Source organism: Perissodus microlepis, chromosome 3 (assembly GCF_051167445.1).
Source record: "Perissodus microlepis isolate ML-2025 ecotype Zambia chromosome 3, ASM5116744v1, whole genome shotgun sequence".
NCBI lineage: Eukaryota > Metazoa > Chordata > Actinopteri > Cichliformes > Cichlidae > Perissodus > Perissodus microlepis.
Genome location: NC_140463.1, coordinates 43,359,957 through 43,370,147, shown reverse-complemented (window position 1 = coordinate 43,370,147; position 10,191 = coordinate 43,359,957).

The following is a 10,191-nucleotide window of genomic DNA, read 5'->3' as shown; positions in this document are numbered from 1 at the left end:
GGTGGCTAAGCTGTCATCCCTGATGGACAACATCTCCCACCCCATGCAGGAGACTCTGACAGCACTGAGCAGCTCCTTCAGTGGCAGGCTGTGGCACCCACGATGTGGGACGGAGAGATTTTGCAGGTCTTTCCTCCCCACTGCTGTCAGACTCGACAATAAAGACTTCAAATTCAAATTCAAATTTTATTTGTCACACACACACAACCATACACAGTATGACATGGGGGTGAAATGCTTGTAGCTGTACAATGCCCGACCATTAAATGACAGAAAAAAAGTTTTACAATATTTACAATTTACAGGTCACTACAAAATTTACAAATTAACTTAGGAATTTACAGTAAAGAATGTGCAAATAGCAGAAGAGATTATAAAGATTATAAAGATTATAAATTATAGGAATTATAGGATTATAGGAAATGTGTGGTGGCGCGTGTGGTGATGTGATGTGTGTGAGAGTCCAGTCTTATAGTGACGTGTGTGGGAGAGTCCAGTCCTACACCTGGTTCAGGGCCCGAATAGCCTGGGGGAAGAAGCTCCTCCTCATTCTCTCTGTTTTGGCCTTAAGGGAGCGGAAGCGCTTCCCAGACCTCAACAGTGAGAAGAGTCCATTGTTGGGATGGGAGAGGTCCATCATAATCTTCCTAGCTTTGGACTTGCACCGCTTGGTGTAGATGGACAGCAGGTCAGGGAGCTCTGATTGAATGATGCGTTCGGCTGAGCGCACCACTCTTTGCAGATCTCGTCTGTCCTGCTTGGTGCTGTTCCCAAACCAGGTGCAGATGTTTGCCGTCAGGACGCTCTCGATGGTGCAGGAGTAGAAGTTCTTGAGCACCTTCAGTGGCAGATGGAAGTCTCTAAGTCTTCTGAGGAAGAAGAGACGCTGACGGGCTTTCTTAACCAGGGTGTTGATGTGGCAGGACCATGACAGGTCCTGAGTGATGTGGACACCCAGGTATCGGAAACTGTCCACTCTCTCCACTGGCGTGCCACTGATGATGAGGGGTTTGTAATTCCTCGCCTGCTTTGTAGTGAAGTCCACGATCAGCTCCTTAGTCTTGCTGATGTTTAGGAGGAGGTTATTCTCCTGGCACCAGGTCTCCAGGTTCCTAATCTCCTCCAGGTAGGCCGTCTCGATGTTGTCGGAGATCAGGCCCACAACAGCAGTGTCGTCAGCAAACTTGACAATGGAGGTGGTGTCTGATGCGGCTACACAGTCATAAGTGTACAGTGAGTACAGCAGGGGGCTTAAAACACAGCCCTGAGGCGCTCCAGTGCTGAGTGAGATGGAGGGGGAGACTTGTTTTCCCACCCTCACTGATTGGGGTCTGTCTGTGAGGAAGTTGAGGATCCACTGACACAGTGATGAGCTGAGTCCTAGATCCGTCAACTTGGTGAAAAGCTTAGAGGGAATTATTGTGTTGAATGCTGAACTGTAGTCCACGAACAGCATCCTAACATAATTCCCTCTGCCAGTGTCCAGGTGACTCAGGGATGTGTGGAGCAGGTGAGATATGGCATCGTCTGTGGAACGATTAGTCCGGTAAGCAAACTGAAGTGAGTCGATGGTGGCAGGAAGTGAAGAAGTGATGTGATCTCTCATCAGTCTTTCAAAACACTTCATCACAGTTGAAGTCAGTGCTACTGGACGGTAGTCATTGTGGCAAGCGGGCTGTTGTTTCTTTGGAACAGGAACAATAATGGACTGTTTGAAGCACGTGGGAACCACAGCTTGGGCCAGGGAGAGGTTGAAGATCTCCGTGAACACCGGTGCTAGCTGGTCAGCGCAGGCTCTCAGGACCCGGCCAGGGATTGCATCTGGTCCTGCTGCCTTCCTGGTGTTCACTCTCCTGAAGGTGTTCCTCACGGCATGCTCTGTGATGATGAATGCATTTTCTTCACTGGTGCACTCCGAGCGCGCAGCCGTTTGTTGTTTTAATTGCCGCGGCATCAAAGCGAGCATAAAACCTGTTCAGCTCATCAGCCAGTGAAGCATCGGCATTCATCATTGAAGAAGCTGGTCGTTTATAGTCCGTTATAGTCCGCAGTCCTTTCCACAGGCTCCTAGAGTCGCACTGTCGTAGCTGTGACTCTAGTTTTTCCCCGTAGCTCCGCTTTGCCTTTCTGACCGCGCTGCGCACGTTGTAGGACGCAGCCTTGTATAGGTCCATATTACCGGAGACGAGCCCTTTCTTTGTAGGCAGCGGTGCGTGATCTCAGAGCGTCGCGGATGTTTTTATCCACCCACGGCTTCTGGTTGGGAAACGTTCGGATGATAGTTCTTTCTGCTGTGTCGTCCGTTAGTTTCCCGATAAATCCCACAACCACTTCCGTAAACATGTTGATGTCATCAGAGCTGCGCCGAAACATGTCCCAGTCTGCGTCATCCAGTGCGTCCTGCAGCGCGGCCACTGATTGGTCCGTCCAGCGAGCGACCTCCCTCCTGATTGGTGGTTGCTGCTTTAGCCTTTGTTTGTAAGCAGGCATGAGGAAGATGGCGGCATGGTCCGATTTTCCAAATGCCGGCAGGGGGGGACTTTGCAGCTGATGTGCAATAAGACTAAGTGCAATACTCTTTTTCTGACAAAGTTGTATTTTTACTCAGTTGTATATAGCATTTGTATTCTATTTTTATCCTATTGTACATATTGTTTTATTTTATTTTAATCTATTGTATATAGTATTTTATTTTATTCTATTCTATTCTGTACAGTTGTGTACAGTATCTTCTTCTTCTTCTTTCAGTGTTCTATAATTTTTGATGTATAATTTTGCACTGTCTACTTTCTGCTGTAACAAAACAAATTGTTTGTCCTGACTCCGTTTGTGTGTGTGTGTTGGTGTGTGTGTGTGTGTGTGTGTGTATGACATTCTGCAGCTTGCTTGCAGTTGTAGGGTATTGCGATCTGATGACGTGCAGTTAACATACCAGACAGTGGTGCACCTGCTCAGGACACTGTCGATACTCCTTCTGTAGAAGGTGGTGAGAATGGATGGTGGGAGATGGGCTTTTCTCAGCTTCCGCAGGAAGTAGAGACGATCTTCACAGAGGATCTATCGATGTTCAGTGGACCATGATCTCTCCTTGCACTCAGGAAGTCAACAATCATTTCCTTATTTTGTCCATGTTTAAAGACAGGTTGTTTACTTTACACCAGTCTGTTAGCTGCTTCGCCTCGTCTCTATATGCTGACTCGCCATTCTTGCTGATGAGACCCGCTACAATCGTGTCCAGAGGCGGAGCCAGACATTTGAAACACCCGGGGCTTAGCCCTAAAGGGTAGTATGTATGTGGGATTTTGTTTTTTTTTTTTTGGGGGGGGGGGTTAGAAATGACTGAAAGATTAATAGGCTCTGTTTTGAGTTTTGTTCAAAAAAGAATGACTTCATATAGGGAAAAATATATATCACATATGCAGGACACCTTAAACTAGTTTTTTAATTAAGCAGCAAGGCAGAACAAAGTCGGGGCTGTATCAAGACACAGGGACTAAACCCCAATTCAACCAGACCCAGAACTGATCCAGAACTAAAACAGGACTACAACAGTTAAAAATCAGGACTACTGAGGACTTAACCAAGACAGAACCAGAATCAGAACTAGATGATAGTAGCACTAAAACTCATCATAGACCTGCACTACACTTATTTTTTTTAATTCTACCAAAGTACACTATTTAGAAGTTTATATAATTATTTAGCCTTGTTGTGCAAACAAGCCTGCATAACTTAATAAATGTAGAATTTGAAAAATAGTAAACCTAAAAAGAAACACTAGGTACGAGATACATGAGTACCTGTGATACGGTGATACTTTTGGTAAACAACCATTTGACTAACATGTGTGTCTCACCTGCTCTTGTTCCACCTCTGTTCTGTCCTCATTCTCCATCTCCCTCTCTGTTCCTCTCTCTCCCTCTTTGTGCTGACAGTCATCAAATATACAGTTGAAACCAGATATTTACACACTCTTCAGATAAAAACACAAACACTTTTTTAATTCTAACATCAAATCAGACTAAATGTTTATTTTTTTTAGATTGATAAATATAAAAAACATATTTGTTAACTTTAAGAGTAAAGAGAGAAACTATCTGTATTTCTTAATTGTAAATGGCACCAAATTGTATTCAAAATTGAGCCACACTTATGGAGCTCCACAATTCTTTTTCTGGTGTTTTGGTTGACATCTCTTAATTTTCCCATTTCAAAGAAACAGGCTCTGTGTTTTGCCTTATATGCATCCACAGGTGTGCCACCAATTTACTCACATGGACTCTACGAACCTATCAGAAGCTTCTTCAGCTCAGAATGGAATCTTCTGGAGTTTTCTTATTAATTAACAATAAACTTAGTGTATATGTACTCCTAAATCTGATGAAAGTGATAAAAAATAGACAGCTCTGTCTCTCTTTATTCTGACATTTAACTAATTCAAAAGATATTTCAATATTTATTTATCCAAAACAAAACAAGTTTACTCTAAATTGATGTTGTACAGTAAAAAAATGTTCTTGTGTTTTCCATAAAGTGTATGTAAAGATCTGGTTTCAACTGTGAATATACTGCTGTGTATTGAAATTCCTCTTGTTTTGCATAGAAATATACTGAACAACATACAAAGCATAATATATAAAATACTACCAGAGCTTTTTCTTTGAAAGAAGCCCCTTATGTCCATTCTTGTATATCAGTGCATTACTGAAACCGATTTATTTAGCCGTGGAGGGTAACAACTGAAAATATGAAATAAACACACATGTAAGCTAAGACTCTAAAGAAACAGCATTGTTGTTGTTCGGCTTTTCATTTCGCCATTTGTTGATTCACTTGAAGAGCAAGTAACGTAATATTGGTCAAGTGATCAGTTTGATATCAATCTTTCGTGATACACCGTCATATTTACATTGTTTGTACGGTACGAATGATTTGCTTTGGTACCTGGTCAAACTTCAGTTCTCCTTAGTATGGCTGGCTCCGTTTCTCCAACAGTGCAATCACAGGCAGCAGCTGCCCCGCTCTGTTTTCTTTTGGCCCCCCCGTGTTATTTGGAGATGAGCTTGTCTCCACCAAGCTCTCATCTGCTACTGCACATTGAGACCAATGGAACTAGGTCTCGCCTGTCCCCTTCAACTGGACCGCTGTTGTGGTACGAGCCGTCACTTCTGGAGCTTGGCACACTTGGCACGCTTTGTCAAAAATGACTCCAAGGTTCCTCACAGCGTTACTGGAGGCCAAGGTAATGCCATCCAGAGTATGAATCTGAACGTTACACATTCTCTCTAAAACAATCTTCCGCCAACCTGTAACCCTGTGTAAAAACATTAGTCAGCAGTTACATGTTAAGCTCGTTTAACTCCCAGCTCCACCTGGAACTTGTATCCTGGAAACCAAATCTGTTAAATCAAACTTCTTATTTACAACCAACTATAGATCATGAGAGTGATAAAGTATTCAGCATAACAGACAAGTATCATGTTCAGGTTTTCTCAAATCATTAAATCACTATTATTGCCGTAATTTGTCCCCAATCATGAAACATCCCAATTTATTCCACAACGTAATCAGTGACTTTCCTTAAGCAATGTCACTCCACTCGTTTTATCACTATGAGCCCCATATTAAACTGTTCCCTAAACACTGCATCTCTTATTTGTTTTCTCATGTCACTTGTCTGTTTTCTACCGAATCCTCCACATGCACTCTTAACAAACGCAAAACAAACATTAGCAAAACACACTGACCGTCCCGGGTTAGGCGTCAGCCATCCACATTCCAGAGGTGCTATAAAAAGATCTCCTGTAAAAAGAATCACACTGTTTTCAAGACAGGATGTGTCTCACACTATATTCACTTCCCTGTAGTATTCAACATTTTCCCAAGAACACAGTGTAATAGCATCACCAACTCATAACCTATAAACACCGTTTCTTCACACATAAGCCCAGAAATCCTGTATTAGAAAAACATTATTAGAAAACATTAACTACTTGTCCAGTTATAAATCACATAATCAAATCACATTAAGAACTGTAATGCTGTAGAGAAGAAAATGCAAATGTTAACGCTGCACAGGTGTATACACCCTTTCTCACAGTAATCTCTGTGAGCAACACACAACACAAACCCATGAATAACACACCCCTGGTAGCTTCACAAACACAGAAAGTGGCATTTAAAAGTTAACTCGTCATGCAACCTCAGATGTTGCTGTCATCTTTCTGCTCCTGTAAAAAGAAACACACATAAATTCATCCACCCTTTTGTCCTATCTAGGTGGAGGTTAACCTTGAGTCGTGGTCAAGTTTTGTCAGCTTTTACCAGTCAGTTTGTTTTCATTTCCAGTCATTCATTCATTCATTCATCCATTCTTTCTTTCTTTGCTGATAGTGGAAACCATCGCCGCATTTAGATTTCCGCCCTCAGCAAAATGACGTCATTTCAAAAAGAAAAAACAAGAACTTTAGATCGGATTACCTCGCTGAATCCTTCTTAGTCAGGGACTCTCATTTTCTAATTGTCCCAAATAAGTGGCTTTCTCCAGAGCCCATTTTAATGTGGAGAAACTCACTTGCAACAATTTTCTCAACGACGTGTAGCGCTTTTAATTCCCGTCGTGCAGATCTGCTTAAAGAAAAGAAATTCACAAACAAAAATCAGTGCACTGTTCAATGAATATAAAATCAAAAATAAAGCTTTAAAACAAAAGTAAATAAAAAAAACAGAAGCCCTGTGTCAACCCTCCACTTCCAGGCAGTCGTTTGTCTCTCTGGATTCCTTAACCCAATTAGATTTCCCACACTAAAACAGCAGCCTCAGTCCTCTTCTGCTCCTTTCTCTCCCACTTTTCAGTCCAATGGCAGTCAGTTTTCTTCAGCTTTGTCCGGTGTATCTCTTTGTCCCACTGTCTCTTTCATTGCCATCTCACTCCAAACATGGCAAATGTCAAGCTCAGACAGTCTTCTCAAAAGTCCTTCACACACAGTGAGGTTGCAGCTTGCTGGAAACGCATCTCCATCCATCCAATCAAGATGGTGGATCTTCTCTTTCTGATGCCGTTTGCCCACAGCGCTGCTGGACCTCTCTGCTCAGAACTCTGATATTGTCTCTTGGACTCCTGTCCACTGTTGATGTTCATGCTCGTGCTTCTGAACCTGCACTCTGTGTCTTCAGGGAGAGATCAGCTTCCTTGGAGCTTGCTTGTTCAGGATGAGGACGGGGAGCTGCAAAACAGTTCAGCCAGAAATTCTGGCTGGGTGTTTCTATTTTTGTTTCTAATGATTTTAACCTATAATTTTCTTCCGACTGCTGCCCATGGAGAATTGATCCAGGTCCGTTCCCCACCTGTAAACGACAGACTGAGAGACTTTCATTATTCACTGTGACTGCAGATGTTTTTCATCACTCCTAAAGCAACACATCTCTACTTATTTTGTTTTGAACTCTACTGACTTTACACCCCAAATGTGAATTTTACATTTGCTCTTAACCGTAAACACAAAAATCTGCTTGATGTTGTTATTAATTATTTTCAACCACCACACTCCAAATTATGTTTTCGTTTGTGTCCAGCAGGGGAAGAAGGTGACCTCTACTATCACTGCTTCCCCAGTTGGAGACAATCTCTCACTCACACTACCACACTTTTTATTTTCTTTGCTTTCATCACTTTCTTTCTCTTTTCTCTTTTCTCATTTCTCTCTTTTTTTTTTTTACACGCATACATTAACCTGTTAACTCACTCTTCCAACCTCATTTTCCTTTCACCCCAACAGCTCTCATGCAGTCAGCAATCAAATCCTCCATTCATCCTTGAGTACTTGATCACCTTTAACCCTTTAAGACCTACCATAGAACCAAGTCCGCCAGAGCTTATATTATATTTTTACATGGTGTGGTGCCATTTTTGGGAGCATTTCAAGTTGCTATACATCAATACAACAATTATAGCCCAGATTTTAATAATATGTATTCATTAAGTGCATAGTAATTACATAAATTGCAAAAAAGTGCAATAAACTACAAAAAAATTGAAAATCGTTTTTGCTTTTTTAACATATATTTCTAGTTAGAGAAATTTAAGAGGCTTATCCCTCAAAACTGTAAATACAAAAAAGTTGCACAAAATAGTTTCCTACCACAGGAAATTTATTTTGAGTGTCTTCATAGTTTTATTTTTGAAATACACACTTAATAGTGTTATCCCCATAGCCATGAGTAGGATCACAGCAGAAGCACTGATTAAAGCTTTTACTGGGGATTGTGAGTCAAATAATGTGGGCAGCCTTTTATGTGAATAAAGCATAAACAGCATTGCAATTATTTAGTTTAAATAAAAAAAAAGTTAGGGAACTTTCGTTTACAAAAACACAGTGAACCTTTACCAGCTACAGCTAGTTTCCATTTCCAGCCTTTCTGCAGCATATATGCTGTCTGCAATATAGCTACAGTGAATGAGAGGAAGTAGATTTCTTCTATATAGTCACATGCATCAGAAAATTCACTAGGAAACTCTAACATTATAGCTGCAAATGCTGTTGATTAATGCAACAGTTTACATGAGTAAAAAGAAAAAAATGACAATGTGTTTGCTCCTATAAAAACACTCACCAAAATCTCCACGTTCCTCACACTCCGTGTCTGACTCCTCCGACTCAGACTCCATCCACATTTCATTTTGGCCCTCTCCAGCAGCTCTTTGCTCATCCTGAGAACCGTTGGTATCATCAGTTCGCCTGCGATTCTGAAGAAGCCGTACGGCCTTGATGATGTTGGCCCCGTTATCAGATACAACGAGCAGCACCTTCTCGTTCCCTACAGCCCACTCTTCTAATGTCTGATCAATGCAGCGGGCGATGGCCTCCCCGGTATGTGGGTGTTCCAGTCGGTGCAGGTTAAGCAAAGCATGGTGGACCTGGCCTCCAGGTGGGTGGTAAAAACAAGCCGACACACCCATGAAAGATGCTGTTAATCCCCTTTTGCTCCAGCCATCTACACACAGTGTTAGCTTCCTCACTTCTTTTATTAGTTCTTTCAGTTTCTGCTTTGCTATATCCATCTTGGTCCCAATGAGACTATTACCTCTTGCAGCACCTGGTGTTCGGAATTTTGGTTCAAGTGAATTGCTGAACTTTTTAAAGGCAATTGACTCACACAGTGGTGTAGATATCCCAGTCTCAATAAATATATTCACCAACGCTTCAGAATCAGAATCAGAATACTTTATTAATCCCTGGGGGAAATTATTTTTTGTTACAGTGCTCCATTATAAACCAACATTAAGACAAGACAGACAATACGCTAACTAAGAATAGTACAATATATACATATATATATACTTACATAAGTCACTCATAAATAAATAAATAGCTGGAAAAGAAACGTGTATTTGTAGCAGTAACCAGTGTGTTAAGTGGATGCGTTGTACAGGGAGATGGCCACAGGCAGGAAAGATTTCCTGTGTCGTTCAGTGGTGCTTTTCGGTAATCTCAGTCTCTCACTGAACGTGCTCCTGTGACTGACCAGCATGTCATGGAGTGGGTGGGAGGTGTTATCCAACATTGTCTTTATCTTGGACAGCATCCGCCTCTCCGACACCACCTTGAGGGAGTCCAGCTCCATCCCCACAACATTACTGGCCTTACGGATTAGTTTATTAAGTCTGTTGGCATCTGCGACCCTCAGCCTGCTCCCCCAGCATGCAACAGCATAGAGGATCGCACTGGCCACAACAGACTCATAGAAAATCCTGAGCATTTTCTGGCAGATGTTGAAGGACCTCAGTCGCCTCAAAAAATAGAGACGACTCTGGCCCTTCCTGTAAAGTGCAGTGGTGTTTTTAGCCCAGTCCAGTTTATTGTCAATGTGTACTCCAAGGTATTTATAGTCCTCCACAATGTCAACACTGACCCCCTGGATTGAAACAGGGGTCAAGTGTTTCCTGGTCTTCCTGAAGTCCACGATCAGTTCCTTGGTCTTTGCCACGTTGAGCTGCAGATGATTCTGCTCACACCACGTGACAAAGGAGTCGACCACAGCCCGGTACTCTGTCTCATCATCCCTGCTGATGCATCCAACCACCGCAGAGTCATCAGAAAACTTCTGAAGATGGCAGGTCTCTGTGCAGTGGCTGAAGTCTGTGGTGTAGAGGGTGAAGAGGAAGGGGGAGAGGACGGTCCCCTGTGGTGC